This window comes from Ziziphus jujuba, chromosome 3, assembly GCF_031755915.1.
Source record: "Ziziphus jujuba cultivar Dongzao chromosome 3, ASM3175591v1".
Taxonomy (NCBI): domain Eukaryota; kingdom Viridiplantae; phylum Streptophyta; class Magnoliopsida; order Rosales; family Rhamnaceae; genus Ziziphus; species Ziziphus jujuba.
In genome coordinates this window covers 32,674,313-32,690,955 of record NC_083381.1, presented here as the reverse complement: position 1 = coordinate 32,690,955, position 16,643 = coordinate 32,674,313, and the positions used below count along the sequence as shown (strand labels likewise).

At 33.4% G+C, this 16,643-nt stretch overlaps 1 pseudogene; it reads right to left on the bottom strand.

The window, feature by feature from the left end:
• Positions 1-4,042: 4,042 nt before the first annotated feature.
• Positions 4,043-15,494, bottom strand: LOC107433394 (uncharacterized; annotated as a pseudogene).
• Between the last annotated feature and the right edge of the window lie 1,149 nt (positions 15,495-16,643).

Genomic DNA, 16,643 nt, shown 5'->3' with positions numbered 1-16,643 from the left:
TAAAACTCTTTAAACTTTAGATGTTAAAATTTACAATTTGGCTCGCATAAATTATTTATAGATATTATTTGCTAATAGTAAATAGTTGATTAATTTAAAATAGACAATATCAATATAAGACTATTCAAATTGTACATATTCTTATAATAAATAATTAATATAAGTAATTAAAAAAGATCATATTGAAATATCAATTGTGATATTAAGATATTAAAATTTAAAATTTAAAAATTTTCACCTGTAAAATGAATATTATTAATTCAAGAGCTTTAAAAACAATCTTCTTAATCAAGTAAAAATTAGGATAGTAGACTATGGACAAACACTCTCCAATTAATAAATTAAAATAATACCACTTACTTCATAACTATTAATTAAATGCTATTTATATAAGGTTAATATTACAATTGATAATTAGGTTATACTTAATTTCATTTATATTTTTGAATATGGAAAAAAAACATAAAAGTAGCCCATTATTTACGTCATGTAGGTCCAAAACATCCAACTTATGTTTTTTTTTTTTTCCTCTTAAACACCTAAGTTATGATTTTTAAATAGTAATAATAAATTTGGAAAGTGATTGTGGAATTAATAGAGGCTGAATAAAACTACTTTTATTTTTTAAGAGAAAGTAAATGAATTTGAATAAGACAAATAATACACTTTTGAAATAAGAATTATTTTTTAGAATAAATGAAGCTCGAACAAAGCTACTAATTATTCATTTTGGAAATAAATAATTTTTTTTAAATGGATGAGGTATAAATAAGGCTACATTTATAATATTTATATTGAAACGGGTGGTGACCATACATAGTTGTTTTTCAAATTAATTCAAAGAATGAAAAAAAAAAAGCTTTAATTTAGAACAATATTCAAAATAATATTTATATCATTTTCTAGTTTTAAAGTCTTCATCTATAAATAGGCAATAGAGCAAGTGATTCTTTAAATCCAAATCAATCAGACATATAACTATTGAATAATATTTTCTCTTTAGTTTCAAATTTTGTTATAATATTTTTTTATTCCTAAAGAAAGTTAATTGTTATTTTTTGTTGTCTAACTTAGTTGACTAAATTTATATTTAAAGTTTTTTTTGTTGCAAGGCATTTAAGAATATTTAATTTATTTATTCCTTGCAAGTTAGTAGAATTGCCTGATTTTTACTAGATTTATTTTGCATAATTTTACTATTCTATTATCATACTTTCTTTATTTTTCTAATTAGAGTGACATTGTTGCACCCATTAAAAGAAAAGTCCAAATTGTTTGATTTTGTAAATTACTAAACAATATCAATGAAAATTATAAAATTGATAACAAACTATCATAGTCTTTAGTCTTTTTTCTTCAAAAATTATATAATTAATTTTCAAAATAATTTATTACAATTACATATACTGTATATTGTATGGGATCAATAATAATAATAATGTACAGTTAGACATAATATCGGTTAAAGTATGAGAGTAAGAGCAATTGACGATCTTCAAACCAACAGATTATAATCCTTAAGTCCTCATCTTGAAAAGCTAGAAATTGCCAAGGACTATATATATATATATATATATTTGAACATGCTATGTAACACCCCATCTCGAATGATTGAAAATTTTCCCAAGTTAACTGTCATTGATCGAGAGGTCAAACCTTAACTTTTTGATTCAGATAGAATTCTAGATTGACTGAGGCATCATTCTAAAGTACTCATCGATACGAGTTCGTAGACTAATGGCACGCTTGATTTGGATATATGGTTTGAAAGTTACGGACCCATGAATTTTTTCCGAGATAGCTGTCACTATTTTTCGATCCGTGAGTGCGCGAACAGCGATGCCACATGTAACATTATAAAGGATGCCATGTGTCACGACAAGTAAATGCCACATGTCAACAATAATTGAATATTACATTATTTTATTATTTTATATTATATTATTATTTTAATATTATTTTATATATTTATTTATTTATTTTCTTTTTCTTTTCTTCTCCCCCACGTGGAAAAACAACCCCACGGGGGAATTTCTTTCTTTTATCTTGTTCTTCTTTCTTCTCCCCCTCTCCCCACCGTCAGTCTTTCTCTCTCCCTGCTGCATCTCTTCTAGCTGTCGCACGGCCACACGTGCTGGACGGCGTGGTGACCTACGGCTGGGAGAGCCCAGACGACGAATCAATGGCCGATAGGCCAGCAGCTGCGCAGAGATCAACTCCCAAAGCATGTGGCCTACAGGGTCTTGGTTGGCCGGTTTTCCAGCGGCCACTGGTCATGTGGTTGGTCCTCCCCCTAGATTTCGACTCCCTGGTTCCAAAAATGTCCTCCATTTGCTCAAATTCTAAGCCATTTGTGAGAAATGTGGGGAAGGAGCTCGGTTGAAACTTTTTGATCAAAGTCTAGCCACCACCAGCGAGGTTGTGGCCAATGGAGGTTAGAAATATGTTCCTTGTCTCATTAGCTTTCTATAGATACCTTATTTGCAAATTATGGTAGAATATTTTGAAAGATGCCATTTTGAATAAAATATTATTATTTTAATATGGTAGTTTGAAAAATGTGTTTGTTTAATATTTAAATAATTGTTATTTATATTGAACATGTTAAATTGTGTTGAATTGAATAAATGTGGTCTTGAATTAATGTTTTCAAAAAGTTGGGGAAACTGTAAAATTTATATTGCTGTTAAATTATTGTTTATTTTACTGTGAGGTTATGGCATCTAATAAATGTATCTTTATATATTTAATTATATGTGATATGGTATGTGGTTCTAATGATATTTGGCAAGAAATGATTTGAAGGTTTGAGGAATTAAGTATATTAAATTACTGTGATAAAGAAATATGTTCATGTGTTTAATTATTTATTTATCCATGGATTTGGTATTATAGTGGTAGAAATTGAAATGTTCAATTTGATGTAATTGAGATGATGGATTCGAAGAGAGTGGAATATTATAAAATTTTATGGATTTTCGATGCACCATACACGTAACGGCGTTTTGTAGTTATAGATGTGATTAGCATGTGGGTGGAGTGTGATGAGCGTGCAAGTTTATACTCTTCCGTAATTGCCATCGGATCGAGGGCAGGTAAGTTTGAGATTGTCCATAGCCGCCCTCTTCTATGACTGGGATTGAAGGTTATAGCATAGGCATTGCTGGGATGCTAAGGCGGCCTGGATGTAGGTTTCTCTCTATAACCTCCCTGTCACGAGGTGCTTTGGGACGCTGGGCACTGTCAGGCATCACTGGTATATAGTATGTGCATCAAGTTTTTTTTTAATATATATATATATATATATACACACACACATATGTATGTTATATTATAATATGGTTTTATGTATCACACCATACGGGACAATGATCCGATGTGGTCCATGAAAAGCTAGCCTTGTAACTGTGTTGCCTACGAGTCCAAGAGATCGGACGACCCATCTAGGTAATCATCCCAGACTGTATTGGTAACAAGGTACCGGCAACAGCTGGAATCATGGTTCACGCAGCATATTAGAGAGTATCATTCGTGCCTTCGATGCGAGTGTATATTTTGTAATATGTTTTTAATTTAAAATACTATTTTACTTATATTATCTTAACTATTCATTATCTGATTTTTTCTAACATTATACTTAATTGCTTTTATTGTCATCATTATCGTTGATATTATTCTTGTTATTAATATTGTTGTTATTATTTATCATGATTCGTCTACAATCATTATTATTTTTGTTATTATCATCATAAGGAATCTTTGGACAAGTATCACAGCCTACGGGCAAGAAAGATAGCCATTGGGCAAGTATAATAGTCTTTAGATAAGTGGTAGCCTTTGGGTAGGTGAGATAGTCCTTGGGACAACTGTGATTATGTGATAGCCCTTGGACAAGCATTTAATTTTAACAAATTAAGATGGGAATTCCTACTTGTGGAAATGGATGTAACTTGGTATCATAGGAAGGCCTAATAATTTCTAGGGAAATTGGCAATGTTATACTTCAAATTTTATCGTGGTTTGCATATTACACCATAAGTAATTATTTTTTTGGGGCAATTTGTAATCCAAACTCACAAATCCCTTGCATCATTGATCCTTCTGTTAAATACTAAATAGAAACAACGGTGTAAAGTGCAATTTTATACAGTTTAGAATATAAATTGCAAAAATTTCCAAATTAAAAGTTATGAAAAGTTAAAAATAATTAAGTTATAAATTTAATTTATTTAAAATTTTATAAACATTTATAAATTAGTAAATATTAAATTATTTTATAAAATTATAAATATTAATTTATAAAATTTATTTGCTATTTATAATATTTTATAAATTTATTGTAAACCTTTTTTTATTGTAAATAACAATATATATATATATATATATATAATTATAATGAATAAAAGAACAAACTTTATAAAAATAAATTTTGAAAGTTTTATTTTATATTTTAGAAATACTTGATCACTATTTTTTGATAGGTCTTTGTTGTTTTTCTAATCTCTGAAATATGCAAATGTTGCAAACATAAAGAATAAAGTTGAGCAGATGGAGCAACAACTTCGTGAAAGTAGCAGGCTTTCTTCATATTGGCAACTCGATCCGAAAATAGCAAGATTAACAGAACAAGTGACAGAACTCGATCAGCAAGGTCAATTTCCTAATGGGTTTACACTTGAAGAACATAGCAACCATCAAATTGAGTTAATAACAACAAAATTGATTGGTCAAAAATTTCAGCAACATTAGGATGAGATATGGGAAGGGTTTAGGAGGGATGTCATCTCAAAAATTGGAGTATGGGGAATGGGGGGAGTTGGAAAAACAATTTTGCTTACCCATATTTACGATGAACTTGTTGTTCATCAAGATGGTTTGATGCACAAGCTTGATAATATATCTGAAAAAACGATGCGCATCCTATATATAGTCTTAAATTTAAAGGTTGACTGGTAATAAAGATGAGATATTTGGTTGATTCTGTTCCAAAAGAAGATTTGGTTGCTCTTGGATTCCTATAGCATTTGATTAAATCTTCATCACCAGGTGCATAACAAGCATGCTTCAATAGTCTGTTGAGGTGGTCAGTTAGGGTGCATTCCTATGCTCTAAATGGAACAGCGCTAGAGAGGTCACCATGTGATCTCAAGCTTTTTTACACTTTCAGAGAACTGTAAAAGAAGTCAAAAGGGATGAAAAAATGGCACATGATTTGGTTCAATGATCCAAATCCACAAAACACTGCCAAAAAAGTATGTAGTTTTCCTGCCTTGGATCACTATCTTTAAGTAATAAATTCGAGACGCTGATGATTAATGGAAATCCTAGGGGCTCTGCTTGAGAGGTTGGAAAGAGGGCAGTTAGGACTTAGGAGTTTGTTTGTCAGGAAATAGGGGGAAGAAATGCAAGTGCCCTTCTGTATATTAGTTAAAAGTTCCTTTTTTTATTTTTATTTTTTTTTATTCTGGTATTTTAGTTTTTCGGTCTATATATAAACAAAGTAGTTCATGATATGAACTTTGATACACAATATTTTCTCATATATCTAAAAAATACTGTATACTTATTGTAAAATGTATGCACACTATTTTCTCATCTATCTAAAAAATACTGTATACTTATTATCAAATGTAAGTATCTTTATATTTTTCTTAGTTTTTTCATTTTTTTCCCCATCTTTTTGTAACTGAATTTTGGAAGCAACTTCACATTTTGGAATTTGTGCTATCATCAATGAGACTCAGTCAGTTATTGTCTTGATCGGGATAATCTTGTTTCTAGTTAATATGGTCCTACTAGTTCTTCAAACATCTAGAACCATATAGATTACAATGGCTTAATGATAATGGTGAGATGAAAGTTAATAAACAAGCCAAAGTAAATTCAGCATTGATAATTATGTGGATGTGGTTTTGTGTGATGTTGTGCCTATGCATGCGGGACATATTTTACTTGGTAAGCCTTGGTAATTTGATAGAGATGCTATTCATTATGGTAGAGAGAATAGTATTGTTTTTAGATTTAAAGGTAAAAAGGTCAAGCTGGAGGCATTCTAAAGAGATGTACAAAGATCAAATTCAAATACAACAAAGGAGGATGGCCTAACAACTCAAAGAAAGGACTAGTATGGCCCCCACGGCAACAACACCCATCCAAAGAGTCCAAGCCATGCAGGACCAACTAGGTAAGTGTTCTAAAACCCAACTTGAGTGGAACAACCAAGAGAAGGCCAAAATTGGAGTGAAAAAGAAATGAGAAACCCAAGAGCTATAGCAAGAAACTTGTGAGGAAAAATGTGTTGTGGCAGAGAGAGAGAGAGGGAAAGAAAGGAAAGAAAGAAAGAATAAAAATATTTATTTGAGTTTTGGAGATGTAAATAAAGCTATCTTGAGTAAGAAACCATTTCTGGTCATGAATTTTAAAGATACTTATTTAAAGATGTTTTTGATGTATAGAACTTTATTTGCATTGTTGAAAGCTTTACTTAGTGAAAATTTGAAAATTTGGGAAAGATTATTTGCTAATATTAAACAGTTTGATGAACTGGTATTTTTAGTATTTGTTGTGATAGTGTTTGACCCAGGAGATTGGTTTTGGTTTCAACCAAGGAAGGAGAGGATTCCCGAACAAAGAAAGTCCAAACTTATACCGCGAGGAGATGAATATTTTCAAGTTTTTGAAAGGATCAATGAAAACGCCTACGAGCTTGATTTACTGGGTGAGTATAATATGAGTGCTACATTTAATGTTGCTGATTTGTCTCCTTTTGTTGCCGGTGATGACTCTAATTTGAGGGCAAATCCTTTTCAAGAGGAGGGAAATGATGCGAATCCGTCCAAACCCGCTCAACCGACAACCTGCTGGGGTGCCAACCCAATACGGATGAAGACCGGGACAATCACTAGGGCTCAAGCTAAGAAGTTTAAGGATAATCTTGCTGTATTTATCTAGGGAGTAATTCTTATTCAAAAGGGTTTGTCCATACCTGAAGATCTAAGACCTATCTTGAGCATACAAGTTGTGGAAGCCGGTACGAACTTGGGTAGCGGTTTTGGTGCAATTATGGAGGCCGAGAAGCATGAAATGGTTCCAATGTTTCATGGATTCAATACATATGTCTAAGAGGACATAGAATCAAGTCAAAGCAGCTTCAAAGTCGTCCAAAAAGGGGTTGTACGGACAGTTAGTAAATTTGGCCTGTTTTCGCTGTATTTTGTGCTGGCTTTACTGTATTGTGGTGAGTTAGCTTTTTCTCTTTCCTCCAAGCAAGGGAAACATGTGGGAATCTATAATAAGCTTCTTTGACATCCTAAAAAGCATATAGAAGCTGATTTGGAGCTCAAAGAGGTTAAAGATTGGTCAAAGTCAACTTAGTCAAAAAGCTAGTATTTTAGTTTCCTAATTTGATTCTACTTTTTGTTTTACGAAATTACCATTACTTTTTGGTTTTTATTTATTTATTTTCTGGAGAAATAAGTTTAGGAAATTTATTATTTTATTATTTTCATTGTAAATTAATTAATTCCTAATTCAAAATAAAGGAATTAATTAATCTAAATTAGATTAGGAAAGGAGTGAGAATTTCGGCCACCATAGGAAATCACTTTGTATGGTCGGTTTTCCCTTTTTTTTTTAGGTTTTATTTCATGACTTTGTAGCCTATTTAAAGGCTTATTTTTCAATAAGAATTAAGCTTGAATTTTATACAGAATTATTTGTGAGATTGAAATCTTTTTGTTCTTTTGAACACCTAAAACACCATTAGTAAATGAGTGTTTTAGTCTGACTTATCAATAGACCTTCCATCACCTATTGTGACGTCTTCATTATATACCAAGGTTTCTAATCACAGGTTGGTTAGGGGTTGAGGTGACCATTAGAACTTGAACATAATTAGATCCGGGCTAATATAATATGGGTTTAGGTGCAGGTCGTTCTAGGCTCATATCATTTTTGTTAAGCTTAATTTATCAACTACCATGCTACTAATTACATTTGCACAACTTCCACTATCTATAACCATACTACATATGTTACGTTGAATTTTGCATCGGGTGTGGAAGTTGTTTTCTCTTTGAATTTTTCCTCATCTTTGTATAAAATAAGGACCCTCCTTGCAACTAAGCTCAAGTCATCCCTTGAAGGTTGGAGTGTTTCGGGTTCCTCATGCTCATCATCTCCGACTTCTCCATCTTCAATTTCAGTTTTAGCATCACTTTCTTCACTTTCAAATTCTAGTTCGCCATTACCTTTCAACACCATAATCCTCCTATTTGGGCATTGGCTAGCGATGTGTCCTCATCCTGGGCACTTAAAACACACAATTTCATGAGTTTTAGAAGGCTTAGGATCATATTTACCTTCACTTTTGTGTGCTTGGATAGATTCGGTTCTAATCTCTCTCCTTGGCCGATTTGAACTTTCTTCTCGAACTTTTGGCTTTGGGTTGTTTTCAAAGGTAGGACCACTTGGATTTGATCTTCCACTGTTGGAAACTCCTCCAAACCATGAGCCTAAACCCCTCCTCTTGAATTGATGCTCAAGCTTAATAGCCACATGGAACATCTCCTCCAATTCCACATATTGTTGCAAGTCAAGTTGATTGGCTATCTCACAATTCAAACCACCAAGGAACCTTGCCATAGTTACTTCTCTATCCTCATTCATGCTTAGCCTCATCATAAGCATCTCCATCTCCTTGTAATAATCCTCCATGGACCTACTTTCTTGGGATAAAGATTGAAGCCTGTGATGCAACAACCTATGATAGTGGGATGGTACGAATCGCTTCCTCATGGCTCCTTTCATTTGTCGCCATGTAGTGATCAAGTCATCACCAACTCTCCTTCGGGTGTTTTGCTCATTGGTCCACCATTGGAGTGCATAATGACTGAACTCCATTGCCGCCAACTTCACCTTCTTGGCTTCCAAATAATTATGACAATAAAAAATCATCTCCATTCTCTCCTCCCATTCCAAATAAGCTTCCGGATCACTTTTTCCCATGAAAGGTGGAATATTTACCTTGATGTTCCCAAGATCATTATCTTCATTCCTTGCTAGTCTCCCAGGGATTGTCCTTTCTTGAGCTTCAAAAATTTCATCAAACCCCTCCTCCAAGTCATCTCCATAGTTACTTCCCTCGAATTCCTCTTTTGGTCGCCCTTAGCCTCCTTGACCTTGACCTCGTCCTCCGTGAGCATCTAACCTTATATTTGGCACTCCTTGGGATGTTTCTAACCTGTCCATCCTTTGATTTAAATTGTCAAATTAAGTATTCATCCTCTGTAGTTGCTCCAAGATAGCCCTCATGTTCGTTTGCTCACCACTCCCCGTAACTCGGGAATCACCTTTAAATCCTATGGACTCCTCTTCATTAATTCTCAGAGGTGGATCTCCTCTTCTCACCCTTGAATCTGCCATGTTAGTATGAATAATACGAAAATAAAATAAATTCTCATCAGATTCACTTCCTCACGTATTTCACTCAATACAAGAACTCGATACTCGTGTTTGCATACTAATTTTGGCTTTTAACCCTCTTTTGTGCTCACACTCTCTTGCCTTTTTCCTCTCAATGAATTATCTCAAAGTTCTAATTAAAACACCTACAAATCAGCAATTAGATCACAAGTATATTTTAATTAAACTTATCAACAAAACAGTAGCTAAAAGTAGGCAACACCGAAGAATTCAACAAAACCTAGTTTTCGGCTTTTCTAGGCAAAATAAAGCAAATTAAGGAGAAATCTTTGGAATTTCTAAGAACTGGACCAGATGGTAAGAGATTAAGGATTCAAGAATAAAATATAGGAAAAGAATTTCAAACTCAAATAAGAAGAATCAAATTGAACAAAAATATAGAATAATGTTGGTTGTTGTTCTTGTAATTCAAGTTTTGTATCAATTCCTTTATATAATTTTAATCCAATAATTTAAGCACCCAAAATTCCAAATATCCAGCAGTAAAAATAATTCTCTATCAACTCAAATATTGAATAAATAATCAACAAACCAGCAGCTTCAACAAATTTCCACCAAACAAATCAAACTCCAACAAACCGAAATTTTTTTTTTTTTATTTGGCTTGTTCTTCTTCTTTTTTTTTTTATTTTTTTTTTATTTTCACTCACAGATCATAAAACAACTGTAGTAGCCAAGGTTAACACTAAAAACTGAAATTCCACACCAAAAATCCACCAAACCTGTGGCCTCCAACAAAAACAAAAGTGCAGTTTTTTTTTTTTTTTAATATGTTGCTACAAACCCTTTTTTTTTTTTTTTAACTATCTGTTCAAATTTTCTATTCTTTTTTTTTTTTTTTTGAATATATGAATGCAAATATTGAAGACTAAAACAGCAAAGAAAAATCAAGAAAAACCAAATTAACAAAAACAATGATAAAAGACAACCAACAAACTAGGAAACAAAAATACGATAAAACTAGGAAATCCTAATTCAACTGGGAATGAAACTTTTTTTCTTTTTTTCAAATATGCAGAACGTGTATGATGATAGAAGCAACCTTAACCTAATGCTAAAATTGCAGAATAACACAAAAACAAATAAAGCAAATAAAGATATTTCAAACCTGAACAAAATTTAGCTCTGATACCAAATGATACGAACCTAGGACGACCTGCGCCTAAACCCGTATTATATTAGCCCGGATCTAATTATGTTCAAGTTCTAATGGTCACCTCAACTCCTAACCAACCTATGATTAGAAACCTTGGTATATAATGAAGACGCCACAATAGGTGATGGAAGGCCTATTGATAAGTCAAACTAAAACACTCATTCACTAATGGTGTTTTAGTTGTTCAAAAGAACAAAGAGATTTCAATCTCACAAATAATTCTGTATAAAATTCAAGCTTAATTCTTGAAAAATAAGCCTTTAAATAGGCTACAAATTCATGAAATAAAACCTAAAAAACAAAGGAAAAACCGACCATACAAAGTGATTTCCTATGGTGGCTGAAATTCTCACTCCTTTCCTAATCTAATTTGGATTAATTAATTCCTTTATTTTGAATTAGAAATTAATTAATTTACAATGAAAATAATAAAATAATAACTTTCATAAACTTATTTCTCCAGAAAATAAATAAATAAAAACCAAAAAGTAATGGTAATTTCCTAAAACAAAAAGTAGAATCAAATTCGGAAACTAAAATACTAGCTTTTTAACTAAGTTGACTTTGACCAATCTTTAACCTCTTTGAGCTCCAAATCAGCTTCTATATGCTTTTTAGGATGCCAAATAAGCTTATTATGGAGTCCCACACGTTTCCATTGCTTGGAGGAAAGAGAAAAAGCCAACTCAGCACAATACAGTAAAGCCAGCACAAAATACGGCAAAAACAGGCCAAATTTACTAATTGTCCGTACAACCCCTTTTTGGATGACTTTGAAGTTGATTCGACTTGATTCCATGTCCTCTTAGACATATGTATTGAATCCATGAAACATTGGAACCATTTCATGCTTCTCGGCCTCCATAATTGCACCAAAACCGCTACCCAGGTTCGTACTGGCTTCCACTACTTGTATGCTTAAGATAGGTCTTAGGTCTTCGGGTATGGACAAGCCCTTTTGAATATGAATTACTCCCTGGATAAAGACAGTAAGATTATCCTTAAACTTCTTAGCTTGAGTCCTAGTGATCGGCCCGGTCTTCATCAGCATCACGTCGGCATCCTTGCGGGTTGTCGGTTAAGCAGGTTCGGGCGAATTCACATCACAGGGGCTCTGCTTGAGAGGTTGGAAATAGGGCAGTTAGGACTTAAGAGTTTGTTTGTCAGGAAATAGGGGGAAGAAATGCAAGTGCCCTTCTGTATACTAGTTAAAAGTTCCTTTTTTATTTTTTATTTTTTTTATTCTGGTATTTTAGTTTTTCGTTCTATATATAAACAAAGTAGTTCATGATATGAACTTTGATGCACAATATTTTCTCATATATCTAAAAAATACTGTATACTTATTGTAAAATGTATGCACTATATTTTCTCATCTATCTAAAAAATACTGTATACTTATTATCAAATGTAAGTATCTTTATATTTTTCTTAGTTTTTTCATTTTTTTCCCCATCTTTTTGTAACTCGATTTTGGAAGCAACTTCACATTTTGGAATTTGTTCTATCATCAATGAGACTCATTCAGTTATTGTCTTGATTGGGATAATCTTGTTTCTAGTTAATATGGTCTTACTAGTTCTTCAAACATTTATGAATACATTATGTTCATAACTAAAACAAATCCTAGCCACTATTACATTATGTTCACACATGTGAAATTTCATGAATTGTTTGGCCTTCCAGAACTGAAAAGAATTTTTTGTATGGAAAAAGTTTTGATTTTCTAAAACATAGTTTCATAGACAGATTTACCAAGTTGAGCAGTGACATAGTTTAGCAAGAGTTTTCAAGAAAAAGTAAAAAAAAAAAAAAAAAAAAGTATCATAAAGTGAGCAGTTCCAATGCTTGCAAGATATCCTTGAACTCAAAATCGAGTTTCTTTGTTGAATCTTTCAACCAACTTGCATCTTACGTCGTTCAAATAAAATGACCGAGCAGTCTCCAAAAGCCATTTTTTATACGAATCTAGGATGACCTGCTCCTAAACCCGTATAATATTAGCCTGGATTTAATTATGTTTAAGTTCTAATGGTCACCTTGACCCTTAACCAACCTGTGTTTAGAAACCTTGATATATAATGAAGACGCCACAATAGGTGATGGAAGTCCTATTGATAAGTCAAACTAAAACACTCAATCTTTAATGATGTTTTAGGTGTTCAAAAGAACAACGAGAAATTCAATCTCACAAAATAAATTCTGAATAGTATTAATGGTGTGCTCTTCCTCAAAAAGAAGCTCTTTTATAGGCTAAGAGAAAACAAAAATAAAACCCTAAAACAAAAAGGAAATACCGGCCATGCAATAAAGAATCCTAATATGGCTGAAAGTCTCCTCCTTTCCTAATCTAATTTGGATTAATTAATTCTTTTATTTTGAATTAGGAATTAATTAATTGACAATGAAAATAACAAAATAATAAATTTCCTAAACTTATTTTTCCAGCAAAAAAATAAATAAGAAAAAAAAGTAATGGTAATTTCCTAAAACAAAAAGTAGAATCAAATTAGGAAACTAAAATACTAGCTTTTTGACTAAGTTGACTTTGACCAATTTTTGACTAATTTGACCTCCAAATCAGCTTCAATATGCTTTTTAGGATGTCGAATAAGCTTATTATGGAGTCCCACACGTTGCCATTGCTTGGAAGAAAAATAAAAAACCAACTCAACAAAATACAGTAAAGCCAACAAGCTATACAACAATTTTCGGCCAAATTTTGAAGTTGTCCGTACAAGTTGGTTTTACTTCTAACTTGACATGTTTCCATGACCTCTTAGTGATATTTATTGAATACATAAAGAGTTGGAACCATTTCTTGCTGCCTGGACTCCATAAATGCACAAAAATCGCTATCCAGATCCGTATCGACTTCCACCACTTGTATGCCCAAAACAGGTCTTGGATTTTCGGGTATGGACAAGTGCTCTTGAGAATGAATTATCCCATGGATAAAGGCAGCAAATTTTTCCCTGAACCTCTTAGCTTGAGCCCTAGTGATCGGCCCAGTCTTCATTCGTATCGGGTCAGCAACCCAGCTGGTTGTCGGTTGTGCAGGCATGGATGGATTCGCATCAATTTCGCCTCTAGGTCACTGAGTTTGCTTGTGAACACAATGTCTCCATGGATAAGCACCAGGTTCTTGGTTTCCACAAATTCTTTGTAGTAAGTTATGGTGAAGTAGGGAGATGCTTGGGTTCCCCTAGCCTTGTAATCTTCAAGACCTGCGAGAATCATTTGTGGCATCGGCACTACAATGATGGTTTCAACCAAGATTTACTTGAAGTTTTTCCTTTTACTCATAATAAACAGATAATTTATTATGTTAATCCAAATGCTAGTATAGATTATTCTACCAAACAGATAATTTAAGATTAGGTAGGAACTAGAAACCATACCTTGAAGAAACATGGTTACATAACCACTTCCTCTCCACAAGGGAATCACAAAATACCGGCTGCATCATTTGGTAAAATTTCAGAACAACAAAAGCAGGAAAGAAGCATTAAACAACAAGAATAACATGCATATGGATTACCAAGATGCTGCTCTTTGCTTCAACAAGTCATAAAGGACTTTGCCTTCATTGTTGCACCAATGTGACCTCGTCCCAAGTGATACTGATATGATAAACTCATTCCATTATTAAGTATTTAAACAACAAAAATGATACAATGCTACATAAAAGAAACTAATTCACTCATAAAAAAATACTACAACCATTAAGTAATTGTTCCCCAACACACATGCATGACAGGTTACGATTCAGCTTCCCAAGCTAAAAGGCACAGTCCAAGGATAAGGATTTCCAAAGGGGCCATTTTTAGAGAAAAGCAGGGTGGGAATTCTTAAAGTGCTAATAATGTAAATAGCTTTCAGGACATTTTGGGTCATTCCAAAATACATTTATATATGGCTGGTTGAGTTAGAAAGACTCATAACTTCCACATGTTTTCTTAACAATAGGAAAATATTCTTAACCAGTCACACCATAGAAGGAAATTTTAGTTATTGATAAATAATAAACATTTTGGGAAAAAGATTTAGGATGAACTTCAAGCAGCAGACAGCTTAGGCTAGAACCCATAAACGATCTTAAGGAATTAAGCACCAAACATATTTACTAGCTCATGTCTCATGCACACTTCTTTTCTTGGTTTATTTGGAAGCAAGTAGCTTTCAGCAACTCTGAAACCTATCTGTCTTCTTCTCATTTACTTCATCTGGTGGTCTTCCACGACTTCTACAATGTGAGCAACCACTGTTATGTTCGGAAGTATAGGCTTAAATTCAATGTGAGTAACCACTGTCATGTTCGGAAGTATAGGCTTAAATTCCAGGGTGACTAGTACCATTAAAGATGAGAAATTTTTTTTGCTTCTATTCCTAGGGGATTTCTGGTTGCTTTTGATCTTCCACAGTATCAGTGATCCTTCTGCAACTACTATAACTAACTAACTATTCCTTGTATTCAAACTATCCGTTTTATTTATCTTTATCACATAGTTTTCGGGATTTACTTGTATTCAAAATTATTTTATGTTGATCTGTCAGTTGTACTCTTCACCTTCATTTGTATATTTAAAACCCACTAAGGTTAATGAATAAAATAATGCTATTTTCATTCTCAGAACTTGTTTAAGTTGTTTCATGGTATCAGAGCAATGAAGCTCTGACGAGATTTTTTTTTTTTTTTTCCTGATGGCTAACTCACTTCTCTTTCTTCTTCATCTGTTTCAGCATCTCTTACTTTTTCTTCTACAATACCCATTAATATTGTAACCGAACCATCCCTTTCCACAAGGCCACTGGTTGTAATTAATACAGCAACACAGGTGCCACTCAAACTCATTGAAACTACTTATTTTCCATGGAAAGCACAATTTGATGCTGTTCTTATTGGCTATGATCTTTATGGCTTTGTTGATGGCACGATTCCTTGCCCACAAATATCATAGTCTGAAGTTTCTCAAAACCTTGAATATCATTTTGGGTGGGGCAAGACAAGCTAATACTTGGAGTTATTCTGGCATCTCTCTCCAATGATATTTCTCATCTTGTTGCTTCTTGCAAAACCTCCAGAGATGCATGGACCACATTGGCTGTGTCTTTTGCTAGACCATCACATTCCAGAATGCTTCGGCTACGTGAACGCTTAATTCATCCCCAAGGCTCCAGATCTGTCACTGAGTATTTACAAGACATCAAAAGTGCAGGTGATGAATATGCACTACTTGGGTCTCCAATTGATAACGATGAAGTCATTTTATACATCATCAATGGTCTCTCTCCTGATCTCAAAGACATCTCTGCAGCATTTCGCACTCGAGATATCTCCATTCCTTTTCCAGAATTATATGAACAATTAGTGGAACATGTGACATATTTGCATTGTTCTGAATCACAAGCTGCTGATACTTCCATTCATGTCAACGTGGCAAACAGAACTGGGAAGCCACCTGGGAAATTTTTTTCTGGAAGTAGACAAGCTACAAATATTTTTGGCTCTACTGGTTCAGACAGCCTAGTACCTATAGGGGGAAGTGTCAACTATGTGATCAACAGGGACATTCAGCCAAATATTGTCCTTCTTTTCGTCACCCCTAGCAGCACACCTCCTCACCACAGAAATTTAATTCTAGACCACGGCAACCACAAGCATGCTACTCAGGACATCAAATCGGCAATGGTCTTTTACCCACACCATCTTCTCCTCCAAACTGGCTGCTTGACTCTGGTGCTTCTCACCATGTTGCAAATGATCTCCAAAATTTAGCTATTCACTCTGATTATGATGGTCCCGATGAAATAGTTGTGGGAAATGGTAACAAATTTTCTATTACACACACAGGCATTTCTCGGTTATTTACTCCACATAAAACCTTCTTGCTTGCTGAGAACCTTTGTGTTCCTACAATGAAGAGGAATTTAATTTCAGTTTCAAAATTATGCCAAACTAATAATGTTTCTGTGGAATTCTTACCTGATTGTTTTCTCAGTC